Source organism: Cupressus sempervirens, chromosome 10, assembly GCF_028749045.1.
Source record: "Cupressus sempervirens isolate cs-2001-9-10 chromosome 10, ASM2874904v1, whole genome shotgun sequence".
NCBI classification, from domain to species: domain Eukaryota; kingdom Viridiplantae; phylum Streptophyta; class Pinopsida; order Cupressales; family Cupressaceae; genus Cupressus; species Cupressus sempervirens.
In genome coordinates this window covers 744,688,254-744,713,725 of record NC_143127.1, presented here as the reverse complement: position 1 = coordinate 744,713,725, position 25,472 = coordinate 744,688,254, and positions in this window count along the sequence as shown.

Sequence of the window (25,472 nt, the reverse complement as noted above, 5' to 3'; positions counted from 1 at the left end):
ATGAAACTTAGCATGTATTGGTTGTGACTTGGCTAATGCTAAAACTTGTTGTTGATTCCCAACTTGATTGGCATCATCTTCTTTAGTAGCCATTCCTTCATAAAAGTATACAAAGGATTTGTACTCTTCTATTTTCCTTGTTTCATCAATCTAAGCTTTTGAATGCTCATCAAAACTTACATTTTCCCTCTCCACAATCTTTTTAGTGATAGTATTCAAACACATATATGCTTTACTTCTAGTGTAGTATCCAAGGAATATGGCTTCATCACTCTTTGCATAAAACTTCCTATTTCTAGAATCTTTAAGAATATAGAATCTACAACCAAATACTTTGAAATTTTTTACATTAGGTGAGTGACCATACCATGATTCAAAAGGTATTGCATTTGTACCTTTCTTGACTTGTACTCAATTTAGGGTGTAGGCAACTGTACTTAGAGCTTCTCTCCAGTACTTTAGAGCAAATTTTTTCTCCATCATTTATCTTCTAGCATAGTCTATCGTTGATCTATTCCTTTTTTTTGCAATTCCATTCTATGGTGGAGTTCTAGGTGCTGACATTTGTCTCTTGATTCCTTTGCATTACAAAAATGTCTCTAACTCTTTTGGTGTGAACTCTCCTCCTCTATCTAATCTTAGGCACTTTAGACTCTTTCATGTTTTCTTCTCAACCCTAGCCAAATACCATTTAAACATTTTAAATACATCAATTTTTTGGTTTAAAAACATGGCAATCATCATCCTAGAGTAGTCATCAAAAAATGACACTATATATCTATCTCCTTTGTAGCTTTGCACTTCTATTGGGCCGCATAAATTAGTATGCACTAACTCTAGTACTTCTTTGGAAGTGTAGGTTTTTCTTTTGAAACTTGACTTGGTCATATTTCTTAGTTGACATTGTTTGAACATTATATTTTCAAGGTTCTTCAGCTTAGGTAGGCCTCTAACTTTCTTCATTTTGCTCATGCTAATCAGATTATCAAAGTTGACATGACATAGACTTTTATGCCATAGCCACACATCATCAAATCTAACAACAAGATAGGATGCATCTTCCATATCTAGGTAAAAGAGATTACTCCTAGTTTGGTCTCCTTTTCCTATTAGAGTTTCATCAATGCCATAGATTTTGGCAGTTTTATTTCCAAATTCTACTTTGCAACCTATATTGCCTAATTATGACACACTCAGTATATTGTAGTTTAATCCTTCAACATAGTATGAATTGTCACATGAAATTTTCTTTGTAAGTTTAATATAACATTTTCCTTTGATTATACATGGAGCATCATTTCCAAATCTAACACTATTTCCATCATACTAAGTAAAGGTAGTAAACTTACTTTTGTCTCCTATCATGTGATGTGAGCATCCACTATCTATGATCCATTTTTCATTCTTGTTTACACAGGTTACTAGTGTTGTTGCCTCATCTTCATCTGACTCATCTTTCATGGCTACATAGACTACCTCATCATCATTTTCATCAGAATCCTCTTGTTCAACAATGTAGCACTTTTTTCATTTATCTTTGTAATCTCTGCTATCATCTTCTCTTCTATTCTTGTTCTTGTTACCTTTTCTGAAGTTTTTTTTCCTATGTGCGTCTTGTAGAAATATGTCCTACTTTATTGCAATTAAAACATATGATGGGCAAATTACCTTTGAATTTTTCATTACTTCTATGAAATCTTCTAGCTAGTAGTGTCTCAAATTATTCCACATCTTCTTCATTTGTGCTGCTATCACTAGATGCATAGTTTACCTTTCCTTCTTCTTTGGTTCCACCTCCTTAGTGTCTTTCATTGATAGCTTGGCCTTGAAAGAAAATTCAAGGTTCTTAGATTTGTAGTTATCAAAGTTGGACTACTCAAATGTAGTGAGTCTTCCCACTATACCTTCAAGAGTTAGTTGGTTTCCTGGTACATATCTTAATTCTTGTATGGCTGAAATTCTAATAGCATAGATGGGGTGCAAGGTTCTTAGAAATTTGTTATTAACAATTTCATCATCTAAATGACCACCCAAACTTCTTATTACACTTACTAATTCTTTCATTCTAGAGGTGTATTGAGCAGAGTTCTCACCTTCCTCCATTCTCATGTCTTCAAACTTTCTTGTAAGGCTTTCTCTTTTTGCTCTTTGGACATTCTAATCTCCTCCATAAATACTAGTCAAGGCTTTCCACATCTTGAATGTAGAGTCACATCCCTTGATGTCATCAAATTCAACATAGTTGAGGGTAGAGGCAATCTCCAACATTACTTCATTATGCTCCTTATTTTTCTTCATATCTTCTGCAGTGGGTACAGCTAGATCAACATGTTCTTCTTGAATTGAGGTTTGTACATGATCACTTATTGATCCAAGGTGCATCTTTATTAACCTTTTCCATGGAGTGAAGTTATGTCTGTTAAGCTTGGGAACTTCTCTCTTGGATATTTGCTCTGATACAAATTGTTAGAAATGCTTTAGAATGGTGAATCAATTATTCGAGATCCAAATGTCCAAATAATTTCTTTTTTACCAAGTAAATTGAGCCCATTAAATTATTCATCCATCCAAGCTTAAACTTTCTTACTTAGCAAGTTAGTATAAAATCAACATGCAAGAATAACACATGAAGAATCAACACATAACACAATAATTTATGTGGAAATCTAGTTTGGGAAAAACCACTAGTAACATGCTACTCAAATCTGACTCTTCTAAAGTGATGCCCTATGAAAGACCTGCCTTGTTAAAGGCTACAACACATTGGTAAATGTGACCTGGTTAAAGGATTTAACCACCCTATTAGAAGTGGGTCTAGTTAGAGGACTTTAGAACATTCACTTAGAATGCCACCCTATCAAAGGATTTACAAATGACTATTAAACCAACCTAAGTCCATAGGATCTTACCCTAACTGATATAATTGTTAGAGAGTAACAACAATGACTTTTGACTAGATACAACTCACAACTTAACTTGTAGATTTTAGATCTTGACTCACACATTTTCTTGGTTTTTAGTCTTTCCGGCTTTGACAACTTGTCCTCCTTTAGAGCTTCATCTCCTTGAGTCTCCATGCTCAATGTACCAATACAATCTCCTATATGGTCACTTATCAAAGTAGAGTCTCTGTGCTCTATTCTTCCTACTTGATGCCTTCTCCTTGACATCCTACCAACCACTTCACAAATTGGCAACTCAACAACTCTTTCTTCTTGACCTATGACTCCTTAAGTAGAAGTCTAGAATACTCTTCCCACTCAAATATTCCCACTCTTAATTTTAGTTGGAATATATTATGTAGGATTAAATGAATCTATCCCTTATCTTTTTCCTTCTAGAAACATCATGAAGAATCCTCCTGAATTCACTCAAAAAATGGTTTACCTAAAATTCTATGCCTCCAACTCATCATCGTCATCCTCCATCTAATTCAAAAAATTCAAAGTAAAAAATTTGTTAGCTCGAATTTGGCGATTCTTTGAATTTTCAAATAATGCAACAGCTTGACACTATTGAAATTCTAGTGCTTGGGACATACTGTGTTACTTGGCACCAACTATGTTTTATTGACGCTCGACATCTACTATGGATTCACTTGGCATCAACTAAATTTTACTGATGCTCAACACTTATTACTTGCTCAACACTTGAACTTGCTTGGCTCCTATTACACTTAGGCTACACTAGATTTTGCATTTTCTTGGCACTTACTAAAAATTTTCTTGACATGAACTAGCTTGCTTGGCACCCACTAATGAACTTAGTGAAGCTTTGTAGATAGCATGTTACAACTTATTCTTCTAGAGTTTCTAGGTGTAGCCAACATCTATATCTTCAAGTATACTATCAATTCATCATTTTATCATTGTCTTAATTAATCCTTGCACTTTATTACAAAATAATAACTCAACCTTTCCCTTAGGTGCTTTTGTTACATTTCATTGATTAATTCCTCTTATCAATCAACTAAGTGATAGTACTTGGATATTATAAGCAATTTCCATTCCAAAAAATAGCAGGTTTGACATTAGTTACAAAACAATTATTGAAAACATTCTTTATCAACAATCTCCCTATTTGCAAAAAATCTTCTTTATTCAATAATGATCTTTTCAATCAAATTTTCAATATATAGGTGCTCAGAAATGAACCTGTAGAAGACCCAAATATTTTAGAAAATTTCTTTTGTCTAAGGGTAGGAGTATTGATAAAAAAATAGAGAGCTCTTATACCAATTTATTAATTTCCTAGAGATAGTTGAATAAAGATTTAGAGCTTTTTTTAGATAGCTTTTCCTAAGAAAATGGTATCATCCACAAATTTTTCATGAGAGAAAATAAAAGGATGTGAAGTAGGTCTCACACCTTGAATTTTCCCTCTGAAAACCATCTTACCAATATACCTACCAAGGCTATCAACCATAATAGTAAAGAGAATAGAAGGAATTGTTGGTCTTAGATTGGTTTTGACATTTGAGTGTCAACACACTTAATCAATTCTCAAGTTAATGTTGAGTATAATATAGAAGCTGAGGTATAGTGTGTGTCAAGATAGAGAATTCAATAGGTGTCAAGTAAACTTCAGGTGCCAATTGATCTTTAGATGCCAAGTGAAGTTCAAGTGCCGAGTGATAAGTGATTCCGAGTCACTGTAGATGTCGAGCAAAGTATAGATGCCGAGTGATATAGAATTGGTATAGGAGTTGAGTGAGACATAATTCCTATATGTGTGGAGCATCAACAACTAGTTAGTGCCAAGTAACATAGAATCAACATATGAATTTGTGCCTTCACAAACTCAGATGTAAACCATTTTTTGAAGCTAACTCAAGATGAATCTCGAAGGATCTTGAAGATAAGATTGAATCTTTTGCATTACCCATGTAATCAACATGTAGCTAATAAGAAAAATGGAGAAGGCATGAAACCAATAGGAAAAGTGCAAGAATTGAGTGGGAAATGAATATTTAATATTGCTCATAGATTCATACCTAATAGTAAGTCTTTGAAATCTTTAAAAGGAAGATGAAACCCCATTATGCATATGCATGAGAGAAGTGTATGGGTAAAATATAACAAATTATAGAAGGGTGAAAAGACTTAGTGAAGAATAGAGTAGCATTGCATAATCTAGTTGATCAAGAATAGAGTATTAGAGTTTCAAAGAGTGACATGTTAGATTGAGTAAGGATCAGAGCAAATAGAGCAGAATAAGGATTTGGAATCAGCAATTGAGGATTGCAAGTTATCAGATCAAGACTTTCTAATACTCTCTAGCAATTGTATTAGGACTAGAAATCCTATGGACTTAGGTTGGCCTAATAGCCATTTGTAAATCCTTTAATACAGTGGCATTCCAAGTGAATGTACTAAAGTCCTTTAACTAGGCCCACTTCTAATAGGATTGTTAAATCCTTTAACTAGGTCACTTTTAATAGGGTGTAAAGTCTTTAACAAGACAAGCCTTTCACACGGCAGACCATTGGAAGTGGTCAAACTTTGTAACCTTAAATAGTTACATATTGCTACAGTGATACTTAGTGGGTGTCATCCCCACCTCAGTTTTACCTTCTCATTTTGGAGGGTTTCTGGGTTACCAAATCTTGTGCTATCTATTTTCATGCATGACTTTACTTTCATGTTTATAAGATGAAATAGATGCATGTGAATTTTTATAGCTAAAAGGTTTTGAAAAGGTTAAAGTTAGTTACTTCTAATTCACCCCCCTGCTCAGAAGTAAATCTTCCCACTTGTAAATTCCAACAATTGGTATTTGAGCCAAGTTCTCAAAAGGAGGAGCCTTAAAACTTGGAGAAAAGATCTGGAAATGGAAATCTAAAAGCTTGGGAAGATCATAGAGAATTAGGCAATTGATATACAACTTTCTTTACATGCTTTGGAAGAAGCTAGAGAGGAACTAGGAAAATCTTTAAAGAGAAGAAGAGAGATTGCCATAGCTAAGAATGATACACAATAAAAAGAGATTGACACCTCAAATATATTTTCAAATGGAGATTCCAAGGAGTTTGATGCAACAATAAAAACCTAATGGGGAAGAATAGAGCTCAAGTAGAAGAAATCAGAACACTCAAGCTTGAACAAGAATCAAAAGCCATGATACTTTGTGAAATGACTAAACAAAAGAAAAAAGCCATGGAAGACAAGGCTATGATAGAAGAAGAGAAGATAAATCTTGCCAATAGATTGGAAGAAAAGTCAATTGAGCTTGCCAGAATTTCAAACGTCCAGCTAGACACCCTAAGCCATATGATGAATACACATCATGAACTGAATGTCAGGGACATTGAGATCTCTACACTGAAGATGCAAATTGAACAATTGCAAAATGACCTAAAAAGAGAAAAGGAGATTGTAGAGAGCTTCAAAAAACCCATTGAGCCCATCAAGTACTTTGAGCAACTACTAAAATCACCAAGGGCTAGCAATGATACTATTGGACTAGGATACATCAACACTAAACAAGGATAGTCATCCAAGAATTAGAAGAAAGGAGTAACAAAGGTAAGAACACTAAACCTACTTGTCATTTTTATGGTAAAAAAGGACATACCTCTAATGTATGTAGGAGGAATAATGCTCATCAACATGAAAAACCTAAGAATGTGAGTCATTGTCACAAATGCAAAAAGCAATGACATCAAGGACATGACTGCAAGACTAGTACTATCAGAACACCAAGATTTGAAGGTCACTGCTACAATTGCAAGAAGTATGGTCATAGAGATTTTGAGTGAAAATCAAAGCCTATGTCATCACCAAATCAACCAGAAAGGGGAAATAACCATGGACATCACTACAATTTGGACTATAACACTAGGTATAGCTGTCATTACTATCAGGAATATGGACACATTCTTGAAAATTGCATAAGAACACATTTTAGAGGGAACCACAATAGATGGTTGAGCCAAAACACATGTTTCAGTTGCTTGAAGATTGGTCATGTTAGTAGGAATTTCCCAACAAGGTCAAAGGTATCCAACTCAAAGGAAAATAAAGGAAAAGAGAAGGTAGATGTTTAACACATCAAAGGAGAAATGAATAAGACATGGAAGAAGAAAGATGGGTGTAGCACATCAAATGAAGGGGTCACTTCACGTAAAAGGTCAAGCGGTCACACTTCATCAAACTAAGCAAAGAGGAAGCATGAGGGACTAATTTACAAAGCTTTATCATACGTCAGTTCCTAAACAAGTAAGTACTGAAAAGAAGAGATCAACATGAACAAAGATTCAAAGTTAAAACTTTAAGATTTTACAAGTGTTGCCAGGTTGCCCTTAGAAGCTGAGTAGAATTCTAGTACATGCTGAGTTGATTGTCAAAATAGTAGAATCTGAATGATTAGTTGCAGCCAAGTAAAGAGGAAAATTTTGTTGAAGCTGAGTGGATACCTATAACTATACTAAGCATTAAATGCAGTGAAAATAGGGTATATTATCACATTTTGAATCATTTTTCTTCATTTTGAATGAAGATCAAAGACAAAAAAGAGTGTAGAGTGACCTCAAAGTAGAGAATTTAGTGTTTGAGTAGATTTCAACAATATTTCAGCATGATTTCATTGATTTTGAGGTATTTACGCTTGTGCCAAGCTACACAATTTCATATAGATTGCAAAATGGCTTCTAGATCTAGGAAAACTTAGGAGAAGGAACCATTCAAAGTCCAGCTAGTGTCCAATGAATTGAAACAACTTGACTTCCACCCAATCCCTGAAGTGTTGTATAGAAATGACCCAACTAGAGCCCTATTTTTCATACCCCCCAAAGTAGTCATGGTTCAAGATGTTAGAAGATGATATAATTGAAAGATTGGAGCCATAAGAGACATGGAAATGAGTGAAGCCTATGAGAGATTGTGTGAAAATGGAGTGTTGAAGAAAGAATACCAGATTATTGAGAAGAAGGGTTTGACATGTGCCCTAGAATTCCCCACCATTTTCAAGACTGAATGGATCATACTAGTGCTAAGTAGAATACATGATGGAAGCTTATGGTTGGAGGATGGTCCTATAAAAATCACAAAAATAATTTTGCATAGAGTGATAGGGTACCCAACCCTAGATTGGCCAAAGACCCTTAGGAGTGATTCTAAGGAGGCAATTGAGAAAAATATTGGTGCCAAGTGGAACAAGAGAGGGATGACAATTGATACCATTCAAGACACTCTTGTTGATTTTTTTGTTAGAGTTATTGCACATAAGTTCTACCAATCCAATAGACTCAATAGTTTACCTTGCATTGCAGTGGATGTAGGCTACAAATTGATGAAAAAGGATCATACCTATGATCTTGAAAAACTAAAACTACAAAAAATTAATGAGAATTTGGAAACAATCAAGAGAACCAAGGGAGCACAATGTAAATTTGGTGCTATTTTGATTTGTATATTCTTTTATGTGCAGAATGAGTTTCCTTCTTTTGGAAAAGTTGCATGGAAAACTAATAGGTCAATAATAGCTTAAGTAAATGAGTATATTGAGTAGATGTGAGCTGATTTTGAGACTCTTATGACTACCTATTTTGAAGACTTCAAGAAATCAATGAAGCAAAGGCTAAGAATACTAGTTTCCTTAGTAGAGAAACATGTAAATGATGTATGTTTTCTTGTAGATATTGACTATACATACATAAAAGCTGCCATACCAAGAGTGAGATGGTTAAGACCTCTTGGCTATGAAATAAACATAGATGAGGCATCAGTAGCAATAACTACATTATTACCTAAAGAAGTAGACAAAAGTGCACCACATTTTGGAAACCATGACATGGTGAAATCAAAAGTGGATATGGAGTTGAAGACTTCCTCGACATTGAAAAAGAAGGATAAACTTGTCAAGAAATTAAAAGCTAAATTTGGTGAGGGAACTACAGAAGAAGAGGAGGAAGAAGGTGAAGAAGCTGAGGATGATGAAGAGGAACAAGGTCAAGGACCACTTGCCTTAACCCAAGGTATGGGGGAGGATGCTAAAGAAGAGGAAGGTGCCAAGAAAGAAGCATCCAAGGCTCTTCCAAAGAAAAAAAAAGCTCAAAAATGACCAGTTGCACACCTAAAGGGAAAGAAGAAGAAGGCAACAAAGCCAAGCCTAGCCAAGCCAACTACAAGGGAAAATATTAGGGCTTCAACTCAAGCATCAAAATAATAGGAGAAGAAAAAGGAAAAAAAAAAGGAGGGCCTACAAAGTAGAAGAAAAGAAGAAAATATGTTGCACCTCCTAAATCAAACGAAGAAAGGATAGAGTCTAATGAGGATCAATTTAGATTGGTAAGACATTCTACCCAATCTAAATTGAAAAACATGTGTAATAACATTAGAGACAATGTAGATTTAACTAGTCTAAAGACCATTGATTTTAATAAGTTGTCAAAGGAACAACAAAACATAGTGGAAGAGTTCATCTACACTATGATGACTAAGTTCAAGACCACCCCACTTGAACTAGACAATTTAATGCCTAAGGAGTTAAGCTCATTAGATGAAAATAAATGGCATTACTATCTCAAAATGGAGAAGTAAATAAGGGAGTCTACATTGGCTCATGTAATGCTAGACCTTACTAAAGGTCAAATAATAAAGGCTAACAAGAAGCATGGGAGAAAATTTGCACCTTAATATAAAGCCTTCAAAATCTTGCAAAATCAAATTGAAGATGTTGTGCAAAAGTCCACACAAATGTGGAAACTGATTTATGGATTGAAAATTGTAAAGGAAGGATAGGAAGACCCATTTGAAGGAAGAAATGATGAAGAAGAAGAGGAAAATCGGAAAGATGAGGTAGAGGTAGAGAAAGAGAAAGAAGAGGAAATAGTGGAGAAGACACAGGGTGAAGAGGCAACAATTAAAGAGCAACAACTAGAACAGAGTGTCCAAGACACCCAACTGCCACCACCAAGTCCTCCACATATAGAACCTATAGAAATATTAATTGTAAAGGATGTTCCTAATACATTAGGTCAAAACATCAATCCATTAACTATAGAGGATCCCAAAAAGATCCTTCACCAAACTACATTGCAATTACAACTATGTAATAATCTAGTTTTTTTGAGTGTGGATGAGTTACAGAAGGTTGTAGTAGAAATCACAAGGGAGAATGAAAACACACAAGAGCCACCTTCACAACCTCCCACAACTATAAAAAATCAACCTAAAGAGGAAAAACACAAGGTAAAAATGCTAAGGTTGATCATATATTTATAGCAACAACAATTTCTGAGGAGCTAGCAAAGGAAAAAATAGGACAAGATGTCCCTACAACACAAATCCAAGGTGCACCTCCTCAAATCATCATTATTGATCAAGGAAATAGAGAAGAGGAGAAGGAAGAGGAGAAAACCCCTAAGGAGTAGGAGGCAATACAACATTGGTGAACTTGCCTACCTTAGGGAATCCGACCAAAAAGTTGAGCACTGATACAATACCATTGTAGATTTTAGCACCAGGCTTGAGTTCTACCAAGGTTGCAAGGGTAATTCACTATGGAGACCCTACACTTGATGATGAAATAGTCATACCTAGTTATGACTCTAGAGCAATGAATTTATGATAGATAAATGAAGAGCAAGAGGCACTTGAGAGAAGGAAGAAACAAGAGATACTAAAAAATGAGTATAGGTAGAAGTAAGCACTTGTAGAAATCAAAGACATATTCCTTGATGCATTTAGCTTGCAAGTACCTGATGAAACCTAGCCCATCATTGAGCAACTACCCAACATAGTGGACTAGGTACAGAATGAAGACCTTGATACAAATGTCAAATTATTAGAATGGTCTAAAAAGAAGTTTCAAATGAAATTTAATGAGAAAATATCTAGTGAGATAGCACTTTCACAAGTTGAATTGACCAAGAAGGTTGAAAAGGAAAAAATAGTACTTGGGAATGTGTTCTCATTGTACTCCAAATTGTGTGACTCATCATATTTCACACAAGAAACTAGCCAAAGGATACTAAGCTTGGAACAAAATCTCAAGATTTCTAGCACACAACTACCTAAAGATCTAGCTCAGAGTGAAAAACACTTTATAACTACACTTCACATAGAAAGAGTTAGTTGTATTGACAGTAGAAGAGGCCAATATCAAGGCCAAATTGATACATATTCAATCTTTCATTATCCCACATCTGGAAGTAATCCATAAAGAAATGGCCTATGCAAAAAATGTTCTAAAGAAAGATCCTAATATTTCTACTTTAGAAGGCCTTGTACATCTTGCAGTAGAGCTAGCCATTGAACACAAATCATTAGAAATTTCTTTAGACAATTGGGATACTTTTTTAAAGATGATTATGAAGGTAAATAATTTTTTTTTTGCCAAATATTCTATTCATTCTTAGGACCCTTTGACATAAGTGCCAAAAAAGGGGGGAGATATTCATTGCATGGTGTAGATAGTAAATAAATTGCATGGGGTAGATAGTAAATAAAAGAGGGAGATAATAAATTCTTTGATGGAAGTAATAAAGAATATTCAAAGGGGGAGATATTTAAATTCCAATTTTGAGGAAGTAATAAGGAGACACAACCAAAAGGATGCAAAATTGCAAGAAGATGTAAAAAGGGGAGTGGAAACAAAGGCAAAGTACAATCAAAGAAGAAACAAGATACATAGAAATAAAGGAAAAAGAATGATAAGGAAGACAAGGAAAAGAGTTTTATGTACATTAGCATGAGACACATTTAGTACAAGAATTTTGGTTACAGAAATGGTACATCAACTCTAGGGGAGTTAGAAGATTTTGAGGTATACAAAAATTTTGAACAAGTTTTTGAAGTCTTGTACATATACTGAACATAATACTCATATAGATCAGATGCATAATGTTTTGTTAAGTGTTTTTTCCACTCATGTAAAAGGGGGATATTGTTGGTCTTAGATTGGTTTTGACATTTGAGTGTCAACACACTTAACAAATTTTTAACTTAATGCTGAGTATAATACAAAAGCCAAGCTACAGTATGTGCTAAGCCAGTGAATTCAATAGGTGTCGAGTGAACCTCAGGCATCAAGTGATCTTTAGATGCCCAGTGAAGTTCAAGTGCCAAGTGATAAGTGATGTTGAGTCACTATAGATGCTAAGTAGAGTATAGATGTCAAGTGAAACAAAATTTCTATAGGTGCTGAGTGAGACAGAATTCCTATATGTGTATAGCATCAACAACTAGTAAGTGTCGAGTAACATAGAATCAACATATGAGTTTGTGCCTTCACAAACTCAGATGCAAACCATTTTTTGAAGCTGAATCAAGATGAATCTTGAAAGATCTTGAAGATAAGATCAAATCTTTTTCATTACCTATGTAATCAACATGCAACCAATAAGAAAAATGGATAAGGCATGCAACCAATAGGAAAAGTGCAAGAATTGAGTAGGAAACGAAGATTTACTATTGATCATAGATTCATACCTAACCCTAAGTCTTCAAAATCTTTAAAAGGAGGATGAAACCCCATTATGCATATACATGAGAGAAGTGTATAGGCGAAATATAGAAAATTGTAGAAGGGTGAAGAGACTTAATGAAGAATAGAGTAGCATTACAGAATCCAGTTGATCAAGAATAGAGTATCAGAGTTTCAAAGAGTGACATATCAGATCAAGTAAGGATTAGAGAAAATAGAGAAGAACAAGGATCTAGAATCAACAATTAAGGATTGCAAGTTATCAATTCAAGACTTTCTAATACTCTCTAGCAATTTTATTAGGACTAGAAATCCTATCGACTTAGGTTGGCCTAGCAACCATTTGTAAATACTTTAACATGGTGGAATTTCAAGTGAATGTACTAAAGTCCTTTAACTAAGCCCACTTCTAATAGGGTGGTTAAATCCTTTAACCAGACCACTTTTACCAAGGTGTAAAGTCTTTAACAAGATAGGCCTTTTATAGGGCGGACCATTGGAAGTGGTCAAACTTTATAACCTTAAATAGCTACATATTGCTGCAATGATACATTGTGGTGCCATCCCCACCCTAGTTTTACCTTCTTATTTTGGAGGGTTTCTAGGTTACCAAATCTTGTGTTATCTATTTTCATTCATTACTTTACTTTTATGTTTATTAGATGAATTAGATGCATGTGAATTTTTTTAGCTAAAAGGTTTTGAAAAGGTTATAGTTAGTTACTTTTGATTCAACCCCACCCCCCCCGGTAAAAGTAAATCTTGCCACATATAAATTCCAACAAAAATAGGATCACCTTGTCTCAACCCCATAGAAGATATACAAAAACCAAAAGAAATCCCATTGACTAAAACAACCAAAGAAGAGGTTGAGACAAGCTGAATAATTACCTTAATAAAAAAATCATTAAACTCAAAAGAAAGTAAAACCTTTTGAAGAAAACTACATTCAACTCTATCATAAGCTTTAGGACTATCCACTTTCATAATGAAACCTTGATTATTGGATAGAGATAAAGAATGGATATTTTTCATGGACAAAAATAATTGACTTTAAAATTTTCCTTCCAGGAATGAACCCATTCTATTTCTCAAAGATAAGATTAGGAAGGATACCTAATAACCTCAAAGTAAGAACTTTAGAGATGATTTTGTAAATTGAATTACAAAGGTTAATGGGTCTAAATTATTTAGGGGAATTAGCTCCATGCTTCCTAGGTATGAGACAAAGAAAAGTAGAATTAATCTCCTTCAACATTCTTTTAGCTCCAAAAAATTCTTTTACAACATTAAAAACATCTTTACCTACCACTTTCCACTCATTCTGGAAGAAAAACATAGGAAAACCATCCAGACCTAGAGATTTATCTCCTTCAAAGGAACAAACTAATTTATAAATTTCCTCTCCATTAGGAATAGCTATCAACATTTTATTCTGCTCATTAGAAGCTAAATGAGGAATAGCTTCAAAAATCTCAAATTGTCTAGTACCATACACATTAGGGTCTAAAGTAAGAAGATAAGAAAAGTAGGATACCATTTCTTTAGAAATAGGAACTTCATATCAGAAGCCCTTATTATTACTCTCTAGCAATTGTAACAGTTAGTATAAATCCTATGGACTTAGGTTGGTTTAATAGCCATGTTGTAAATCCCTTAACAAGGTAACATTCCAAGTGAATGTTCCAAAGTCCTTTGACCAGGCCCATTCCTAATAGTATGGTGAAATCCTCTAACAAGGTCACATTTAATAGTGTGTGGTAAGCCTTTAATAGGGCAGGCCTTTAATAGGGCATCACTTTAGAAGATAGAGAATTGAGTAGCATGTTACTAGTGGTTTTTCCCAAATTGGATTTACACGTAATCACTATGTCATGTGCTGATCTTGCTTGTTTTATTCCTGCATGTTGATTTGTTGTAACTTGCTAAGATGGTTATTTTAAGCTTGGATGCATGAATAGTTTAATAGGCTCATTATAATTGGTGAAAAAGTATTATTAGGGAATTTAGACCTTGGATAACCTATTCACCTGCCCCCTCTCAGTTATTCTAAAACAATCCCAACAATTGGTATCAGAGCTCTACTGCTGATTTAGTTTAAAGAACTAGAAGCAAAAAAGATCAAAATGCCTAATAGAGAAGTTCCCAAGCTCAACAAAGACAACTTTGTTTCATGGAAAAGTTTGGTGAAGCTACATCTTGGATCCGTAGGTGATTATGCCCAAAATTCAATTGTTACTAAACATGTTGATCCAACTGGTACTCTTACTGCATAAGATTTGAAAAACAAACAAGAACACAATCAAACAATGCTGGAGATTGCTTCTGCACTCAACTATGCTAAATTTGATGATATCAAAGGATATAACACTACATTCAAGATGTGAAAAGCCCTGCCAAACATTTATGAAGGAGATAAAAATGTCCAAAGAGAAAAAAGAGAAAGCCTCAGAGGAAATTTTGATGACATGAAAATGGAAGAAAGTGAGAATGCTACTCAGTATGCCTCTAGAATAAAGGAAGTTGTAAGTGCAATAAGATGTTTGAATGGTCAATTAGATGATGATACTGTTAATAGTAAGTTCTTATGAACCTTTCTCCCTATCTATGCTCTTATAGTATCAGCTATACAAATGCTAAGATGTGTACTAGGAAACAATCTAGGTTTTGAAGGTATAGTGGGTAGACTTACTGCATTTGAATTATCTAACTTTGATAACTACAGACCTTAGAATGTTGAATCTTCTTTCAAGGTAAAGCTATCACTAAAAGACACTAAATAGGTGAAATCAAAGAAGGGAAGAAAGATGGAATATGTATCCAGTGATAGTAGCACTAATGAGGAAGATGTGGAACAATTGGAAGCATTACTGGCTAGAAGATTTGATAGAGGCAAAGGAAAATTCAAGGGTAAGCTACCTATCATTTGTTTCAATTGCAATGAAGTAGGACATATTTCTGCAAGGTGTACACAGAAAAAGGAATACAAGGAAGGCAGCAAGTACAAAAATAGAAGAGAAGATGATAAGAAAGATTACAAAGACAAAGGCAAGAAGTGTTGTATTGCTAAAGAGGATTTTGATGATAATGATGATGAAATTGTTAATGTGGCCATGAAGGACCAGACTGATGAAGAAGATCCTATAGCACTAGTAACATGTATGAACAAGAATGAAAAATGGATCATAGATAGTGGGTGCTCACATCACATGACAGGAGACAAAAGTAAGTTTGTTAACTTTACTCAGTGGCAATAGTGCTAGATTTGGAAATGATGCTACATGTCAAATCAAAGGAAAAGGCTCCATTAAGCTTATAGAAAAATTTCATGTGATAATGCATACTATGTTGAAGGACTAAACTACAATTTTTTGAGTGTCTCGCAGCTAAGCAATGTAGGGTGAAAAGTAGAATTTGGAAACAAAACTGCAAAAATCTATGATACTGATGGAAAATTGATAGGAAAAGGAGATCAAATAAGAAGTAATCTATTTTATCTTGATATGGAAAATGCTTCTTGTTTTGTTGCAAAATTTGATGATGTGTGGTTATGGCATAGAAGGCTATGTCATGTTAACTTTGATAATCTAGTCAATATTAGTAAATTGAAGAAAGTCAGAGGTTTACCTAAATTGAAGAAGCTTGACAACATCATGTGCAAACAATGTCAGCTAGGAAAGATGACTAAGTCAAGTTTCAAGAGTAAAAACTATACATCTAAAGAAGTACTTGAGTTAGTCCATACTAATTTATGTGGTCCAATAGAAATGAAAAGCTACAAAGGAGATAAATATATAATGTTTTTTGTTGATGACTATTCCAAGATGATGACTGTTATGTTCTTAAAGAAAAAATCTAATGCTTTTCGAATGTTTAAGTGGTATATGGCTAGAGTTGAAAAATAAATAGGAAAGAGTTTGAAATACTTGAGATCAGATAGAGGTGGAGAATTCACATCAAATGAATTTGAGATATTTTGCAATGACAAAGGAATCAAGAGACAAACATCAGCTCCTAGAACTCCCCCACAAAATGGAATTGCTGAGAGAAGAAATAGATCTGTGATTGACTATGCCAGAACATTGATGATTGAAAAGATTGTTGCTCTGAAATATTGGAGAGAAGCTGTAAGTGTAGCTATTCATACACTGAATCAAGTACAAGTCAAGAAAGGTACAAATCCAACATCTTTTGAATTATGGTATGGTCACTCACCCAATGTAAAGCATTTCAAAGTATTTGGTTGCAAATGCTTTATCCTTAAAGATACTAGAAATGGAAAATTTGATGCAAAAAGTGATAAAGGCATATTTCTTGGTTACTCCATTAGAAGTAAAGCATATAAGTGTTTAAATACTAACACTGAAAAAATTGTGGAAAGTGCAAATGTAAACTTTGATAAGCATACATAAGTCCAAGTTGAAGAACCAAAGAGAATGGATGAACACAAAACCTTTATGTATTCTTATGAAGGAATGTCTGTTGACGAGGATGCTATCAATCAAATTGGGATTCAACAACAAGTTTCTGTTTCAGCTGAGTCGCAACCAATGAATGTCGAGCTACATTTAGAAGTTGAGTTGCAAAATGAAGAAAATTCACATTCTAACTTTGAAGTCAATACACATGAAAGAGATGTAGAACTACCTGACAAAAATGTTCATAGTGACCCTGAATCTAAAAGATCAAACATGGAAACAAGGACAGAACCAAGATTATCCAAATATGTGAAGAGACACCACCTTGCTAAATAGATAATTGGTGACAAAGATGCAAGACCAATGACAAGGAATAGACTAAGAAATGAATCATGTCTGTTAAGAAAATTTGAACATAAGACAGTGTGTGATGCATTGCAAGATGGTGACTAGTATAAAGCTATGGAAGAAGAGATTGATCAAATAAAGAAGAACAAAACCTAGAGTTTGGTTCCCAGAACAGCTGACAAGAATGTGATTGGTGCCAAGTGGGTATTCAAAAACATGCTAGATGAGAATGGTGAGATTACTAGAAACAAAGCCAAACTAGTATGCAAGGGTTATGCTCAAGAAGAAGGATTAGACTATGGGGAAACATTTGCCCCTGTTGATAGAATGGAAGGAGTAAGAATTTTACTTGCATATGCTACATATAAAGGTTTTAAAGTCTATCAGATGGATGTAAAGTCTGCTTTTTTGAATGGTATATCGGAAGAGGAAGTCTATATTGAACAACTAGAGGGATTTGTTGATGAGAACAATAGGGATATGGTTTGTAAACTATATAAAGCACTCTATAGTTTGAAATAAGCACCTAGAGCATGGTATGAAAGACTTCACAAATATCTTGTCAAGATAGGATTTGAGAAAAAAATTAACAATAGCAATCTATATATCAAGGAAGAGAAAGGTAAAGATGTTTTGATATTTGAGATCTTTGTTGATGATATAATATTTGGAAGAAAAGATGCTCTATGCAAAGATTTCGCTGATTAGATGAAACATGAATTTGAGATGTCAATATTTGGAGAGATTAATTTTTTTGTTGGATTGCAAGTAAATCAATTAAAAAATGGTATATTTGTAACTGAATCAAAATATATCAAGGATATACTCAAAACATTTGGTTTAGATGAATCAAAACTAGTAAGTACACCAATGACAATAGGACATAAGTTATCTAAGAATGATGATTTGGCTGAAGTAAATCAGAATTTGTACAGATCCATGATTGGAAAGCTATAATATGTTGTACACAGTAGACCAGATATTGCTTTATCTATTGGAATAGTGGCAAGATTTTTTGCAAACCCAAAATAAAATCATCTTATGGCTGTCAAGAGAATAATGAGGTATCTAAAAGGTATAGAAGATTTTGGTTTGTACTACAAGAGGACTGAAAATTTTGATTTAAAGGCCTACACTAATGAAGATTGGGGAGGTAACATAAATGATAGAAAAAGCACCAGTGGAGGAGCACTTTTCTTAGGAAAAAGATTAGTCACTTGGACTAGTAAAAAGCAAAGTTGTACATCACAGTCCACAGTAGAAGCTGAGTATGTTGTTGTTGCTATAAATTGTACAAATATTGTCTGGATCAAGAATCTATTGAAAGGAATGAAGGAAGAAATAACTAAACCTGTGATACTTTATTGTGATAACACAAGTGCTATCAACATATCCAAGAACCTTGTGATGCATGCCAAAACAAAGCATATTGCAATTAAGTATCACTATGTAAGGTTGCTTAAGTAACAACAAGACTACCCTACATCAAATAAATTGATTGATCAGATGATATAAGTTGATGTAGAGGGTACTTACTTTAGGTTTAACCTAAAGTAATTAGAGTACTAACATTCCAAACAAGTCACAAGCAATATGGTAGAGGGAGATATTAGAAGTTCAAGTGTCGAGTTGTGTTCATGTGCTAAGCATCAGAAAGTCAAAATTGCCAAGCTGTTGCATTATTTGAAAAGTTGAAGATTTATTAGATCTGATTTGACATGGTTGTTATCTAGAATTTTTTGAACCAGATAGAAGATAAGAATGATGAGCTGGTGGCACAAAACACTATGTAAAACATTTTTTGGCAAATACAACTGGATTCTAGATGAAGTGTCTAGATAAAAATAAGATATGAGACACATACATTGTATCCTACCTCATCTTTTGAAACCCTAAAGTTGGAGAGGGAGAATTGAGCGGGAAAATTATTCCAGATTTCTAATTAAGGAATCATAAGGTCACAAAGTTAGAGGTTGGTCAAATATGAAAACATGAAGTACTAAAGAAGGAGCTAAGGATGAAGAGAACACATAAACTCTGTTTCAATAGGTGACCACATAGATGATTGCATTGGTATGATGAGCAAGAAGACTCAAGGAGATGAAGCTTGAGATGAAGACAAGCTTTTAGAGCCGTAGTGATTAAAGCCAAGAAAAGGATTGAACTAAAGTATGATATAAAATCTACAAGATATGTTGTGAGTTGTATCAGATCAAAAGCCCTTATTGTTACTCTCTATAAATTGTAACACTTAGTATAAATCCTATGGACTTAGGTTGGTTTAATAGCCATGTTGTAAATCCCTTAATAAGGTAACATTCCAAGTGAATGTTCCAAAGTCCTTTGACCAAGCCCATTCCAAATAGTATGGTGAAATCCTCTAACAAGGTCACATTTAACAGTGTGTTGTAAGCTTTTAACAGGGAAAGCCTTTAATAGGGCTTCACTTCAGAAGAGTGAGAATTGAGTAGCATGTTAATGGTGGTTTTTCCCAAATTGGGTTTCCACGTAAATCATTGTGTCATGTGTTGATCTTGCATGTTTTATTCCTGCATGTTGATTTGTTGTAACTTTCTAAGATGGTTGTTTTAAGCTTGGATGCATGAATAGTTTAATGGGATCATTATAATTGGTGAAAAAGTATTATTAGAGAGTTTAGACCTTGGATAACTAATTCATCCCCCACTCTCAGTTATTCTAAAACAATCCCAACAATATCCCCTTCTTTAAGCTAGGTAGATCTAGACCTCTATCTCCAAAATGTTTCCTCTTTAGAAATGATGTTGTGGCATTTAACCAACTTTTCATTTTCTTCTTTAACTAGCTCCTCTAAATAACCTTTTGCTAAAATCTATCTTGGATAACTTCTAGTTCATCCTTCAGATTTGATTTACTCTTAAAGATATTCCCCAAAGACTTTTTATTCCATTCTCTAACACTTTTTTTAACATTCTTAAGTTTGGATGCCACTCAAAACAGTCATTCTTTCAATATTAATATTCCACCTTTCTTCCAACAATGCATCAAAATTTGGTGCTGCATCCACATTTTCTCAAACCTAAATGGGAAATTCTTCTAAGATTTAATAGCTTTAGCCTTAAAAAAGAGTGTAAAATGGTTAGAAGCAATATTCTATATTGCATTAAGAGAATAAAAAAAACATTTTCTCCAATCTAGAGAGATAAGAACTCTATCCAAGTGGGCTTGAATACATTCATTTCTAACTCTTTTATTACTCCAAGTAAAGTCAATACCTTAGAAGTTCAAATCTAGTTATTCTTTTTTATTAATAAAATCCATTAGATCTAGCCTTTGTTCTACTTTATGAGAATTTCCCCCATTTTTCATGTTCATAGAGAGGAACATTAAAATGCCCTAGAAATAACTCTTTTCCATTATAATCGAAACTCTTGAGCTTAGAAATAGAATTCCAAAATTTTTTTCTAGACTTTTTATTATTAGGAGCACAAACATTAACTACATACCAATAGTTTCCTTGAGATAAACTTTGATTCTGGACCACAATAAAGTGCTTATTGGAATCCATCAGAGTACTAGAAAATATTGAATTCTTCAACATTATTAGATTACCATTTTATACTCCTTTTGAACTACTTGCTATAATACATTAGTTATTGAATGATTTCAAAATTTCTACTTGACCTTTATCCATTTTTGTTTCCTAGATCACCATCATACTAGGTTTATGCTCTCTTACAAAATTTTGAACTACATATAATTTATGGATACTATACATCCCCCTTACATTTCATCTAATATATTTCATTATAAATTTTTAGGGGTAAAATCTAGAATAGTTTCTTTCTTCCCATCAACAATATTTTGCAAAATTTTAGTTTCTCTCCTCTTTTTGGAAGTTTTTCTACTAGATTTCTCTGGGGTTCTAATATCCAATTTCAATTTTAGAGGTCCTATTTCCAATTTACTTCTTCGAGTAGCTAGTCCTATAAGAAAAAGATTAGCTTTCTTATCAACTTTTTTCCCTTTGTCCCTATTTTTAATTTGGTTCTTCCTCCTTAGAAATCTGATCCACAAATTTAGGATCTATTTCACATCCATTAAGAGTTATTTCTTCACTTAGAGGTTCCAACAGTAAGGGATTTCCTTCATCCAATAAATTCTCCATAATTTTAATCTCATCCAACTGTCCACTCCTTTCCTTGAGGATTTCTCCTCCTCAAAATCCTCAAAATCCTCAACCTCTTACAGGTCCTCAATATTATTTTGATAAATAACCAACTAGTTGGTAATCTTTTAGATTCGTCATTTTCCTTTATAGTAGGTAGAATAATTTCTTAATTATTCAGATCTTCTTTCCTTCATCCTCCAAATTTTCCTCCCTTTTATCAACTTGAGATGTAAGGCTATCTTCACTATTTTGGCCTTTCCAAACAACATCTTTAGATAAGAAGATTTTAGGTTTCCAAACACTTTTTGAACCTTCTTTTCCATATTCACCACCTTTTTTTGTTTTTAAGTTTCAATTGACAATTCTTTACCTAGTGACTTGATTTTTTGCAAACAAAATACATGTTAGGAAGATCTTCAAAAAAAACTTCTTGAGTCCATTTTCCTAATTTTGAATTAATTTCCACCTTCTAAGGAAGGTCCTTTAGATGAGAAACTTTCACATAGATTCTAGCACATAAAAGTTTAGATCTAGATGTAGTCATATTATCAATAGCCATGAGTTCTCCAAAGAAACCAACTATCCGCTTAAAAATATCTTCATGCCAATATTCAAGAGGTAGACCTGAGATTCTTACCAACTAAAAAGTAGCAAGGAAGAAAGCATCTGATAAATCCATATTTAGTTCCCATATATTAATTGTTAAGGTACTATTGCTAAATCACCAAGGTCCACCACATAAAATCATATTCAGATCCTCTTTGCAAGTAAATAAAAAGGAGAAAAATCCTTTCATCATTAAAGTAATTTCCACTTGACCTCAAAGAATCCATTTCCTTTTAATCATTTCAATAAAGGTATCAATCTTTGATAGGGCCCCCAAAAATTTTCCAACTATGGTAAAATCCATAGTAGAAATAGAATAATCTACTATCGAGTCTAGAAAAAAAATTTGAAACTCACCTTTTTCCAAATAGGATTTATAAGTAATAGGAGGAAAAGAAGACTTACCTCCTGGTCTTTTCCCAAAAAAAGAAGATCACTTTGTTTGACATGCTTCATTATCATGCTTCTTTTACTCCCCTACATGTGATCCTTCAAGACTATTACACACACATGAAGAAGTGAGATACTCTTTAGTGGGTCCCTTTAAAGAGTAGGGATCTCAATCAAAGGATGAGACTGATAACCATTAAATTCCCCAAATCTTCTAGAGCCAAATCCCAGTAGAACTTTCTCTTCTTCTTGCTCTAGATTCTCTCATAATCCATTCCCAAATTTCACTTTCACATTCCTTGCAACATCCTCTAAACTCCTAGCATCTAGATTCCCTAGAAAACCAATTGTAATCCCCATAGCTAAATTCTCATGTATCAGATTCTTGCCTACCAAAACCCCTCCTACCACTCTCTCACTCATTACTCTTCCCTCCTAACTTAGTAAAGAGTATTGTGATAAATATGAGATAATGTTGTAAATGGAAAGAAGACACAATAAAAACAAGAAGATCGTAGGATAGAAAGAATACCCAAGAAGGACTTAAAGGATGGTGTTAGAAGGATAGTTGAAAGATAGAAAAATTTGGGGCTCAAAAAGCCTACAGGGCCTAAATTTAAAACAAAGAGACCAAGAAGGAGAAGAGATATGTGAATAAAATTTTGGCACCTTGTCAAGAAATACAAGTGGAGATTCATGATCTCCACACTCTTGTAAGACACCCTATGTGATATGAAAGTTTTTTAATGCTGATGGGTATATGGAGGATGAAACCTATTGAAATACTTGTAGAATAACTAAGAGGGGAGTGAATCAATTATCTAAGGTCTAGATGTATAAATAAAAATTTTCACAAATTAGTGAACACATAAAACATTCATATCATGCATGCATCCATTAGGTAATTACTAAAACTTGTATGTTACTGTCAAACCAACTTGTAAAAATGTAAAGCATGAAACACAACACATTCATAAGCACACTTGACACAATGATTTACGTGAAAAACTAATTTGGGAAAAACCACTAATAACATGCTACTCCTTTTCACTCTTCTAAAGTGATGCCCTATGAAAGGCCAACCCTATTAAAGATTATAATACACACTATTAAATGTGACCCAATTAAGGGATTTCAATCACCCTGTTAGAAGTGAGCCTTGCTAGAGGACTTTCAAGCCATTCACTTGGAATGCCACCTAGTGAAAGAATTTTCAAATGACTATTAGGTCAACTTTAATCCAAAAGATTTACCCTAGCTTGATACAATTATTAGAGAGTAACAATAGAGCTTTTATTTGATACAACCTACAACTTCTCTTGCAGATTATAGATCTTCATTCAGTCCTTTGTTCCACTTGGCCTTCATGCTTTATAGTTTTGGCATCTTGTTCACCCTTCAAACATTCATCTCCTTAAGCCTTCTTACTTAACATGCCATTACAAACTCTTCTTTTCGGTCACTTGATGAAGAAAAACCCTTCATTCCTTCTCCTCCTTAGTTTTTCACACATGAAACCAACCTCTTTTGCTTCATGACTAGATATTCCTATAAATAAGAAATTAGGATTTTTTTTCCTTATTTTCCATTGTCTAAATTATGGTTTTTGGATGGATTAGGTAGGATACAATGTATCTATCCCATATCTTGTCTTTTCTAGAAATTTCTCCTACAATCCATTAAAATTTTCCTAAAAATGGTTTGCATCAAATATTATGCCACCATCTCATCAACCTCATCTTCCTCCTGGTTCATAAGTTTCAAGAAAACAAGCTTTTCAGCTTAGATTTAGTGAATCTTTGATCTTTAACATAACATAATAGCTCAACATTATCAATCTTTTGATGCTTAACACATATTGCATTTCTCAACATCAACTATAAAATCACTCAGCATCAATTAAAGTTTACTGATTCTCAACATCAAATAAACTTTACTTGGTATCAACTATTTTGCTCTGCATCCACCAAAATTTGCTTTCACTTGACCCCAACTGACTTTTTGCTCGATTTGTATTGACTTTTCTTGGCACCTATTATCCACTCAATCAAGCTTGGCAAGAAAACTTTATTTAACTTGTTTTTCTAAACTTTCTAAGTGTAGCCAACATTTTGTAACCTTAAGTAGATCATCAATACATCATGTCATCACTATCTTAACTAATCCTTGTACTTCATTACATAATCATAGCTCAACCTTTCCTCTAGGTACTATTGTTACCTCTTATTGATCAAATCCTCTACATCAATCAACTAAGTGATAGTACTTGAATCTTATAAGTAGTTTTCTTACCAACAAATAGCAAGTTTGACATCAGTGACAAAACAATAAGTGGAACACATAGTCTTCTTCAACAATCTCCCTCTTTGGCATTGATGGAAAACCAAACTAATCAACCAAGTTAATCAAATGACAATCATCTTGTTCAACCAATATGATTGGGTTAAAACAATAATACAATACCAAAGAGAAAACTTGTATTGAAATTTCTCCCTCTATCAGCAACTTCCATCTTTTGGTTAGGTTACAATTTTTTTCTTATAACCCCTTCTAAGTTCTTTCCTGTATCTTCCTCTTACTAGGTAGATTAGGATTTCTCCCTCTAATATCAGTCTTGTTCAGCTTCTTTGACAATTGTCTCTTGCATTTTCTCCCTCAACATTTATAAGAATTATCTCCCTCTATGATTACACTTTCTTTCTTTGATGTACTTTCTCTCTTTCTAATAAACAATCTCTCCTTTTGATAATGATTAGTTGAATGTGCTTTCTCCCTCTTTGTTTTGACAAATCTTTATCAGTAAATCTCTCCCTCTTTGACAACAATGCAAAATACATACCAAAAATTTGTTATCTAAAAATATGCAAATATATGCTTTTGTAGTTTCTTCAGTTTCTCCCTCTGTCACCTTGTTTGTGACTGATTTGAAATTTCAGCTTTGTGATTACTTTAGGTAGCTCCTAAAGTAAGATCCTTTTGCATCAATGTGTATTGTATGAACATTAGCTTGTTTGATGCAGGGCACTCCTTCTATTTCTTAAATAGCCTTTGATAGGGCTATCACCCCTAGTTTGCCTCTTATATACTCATGAGCATCTTTAGGTAATGGTTTTGTGAAGATATCAACAATTTGT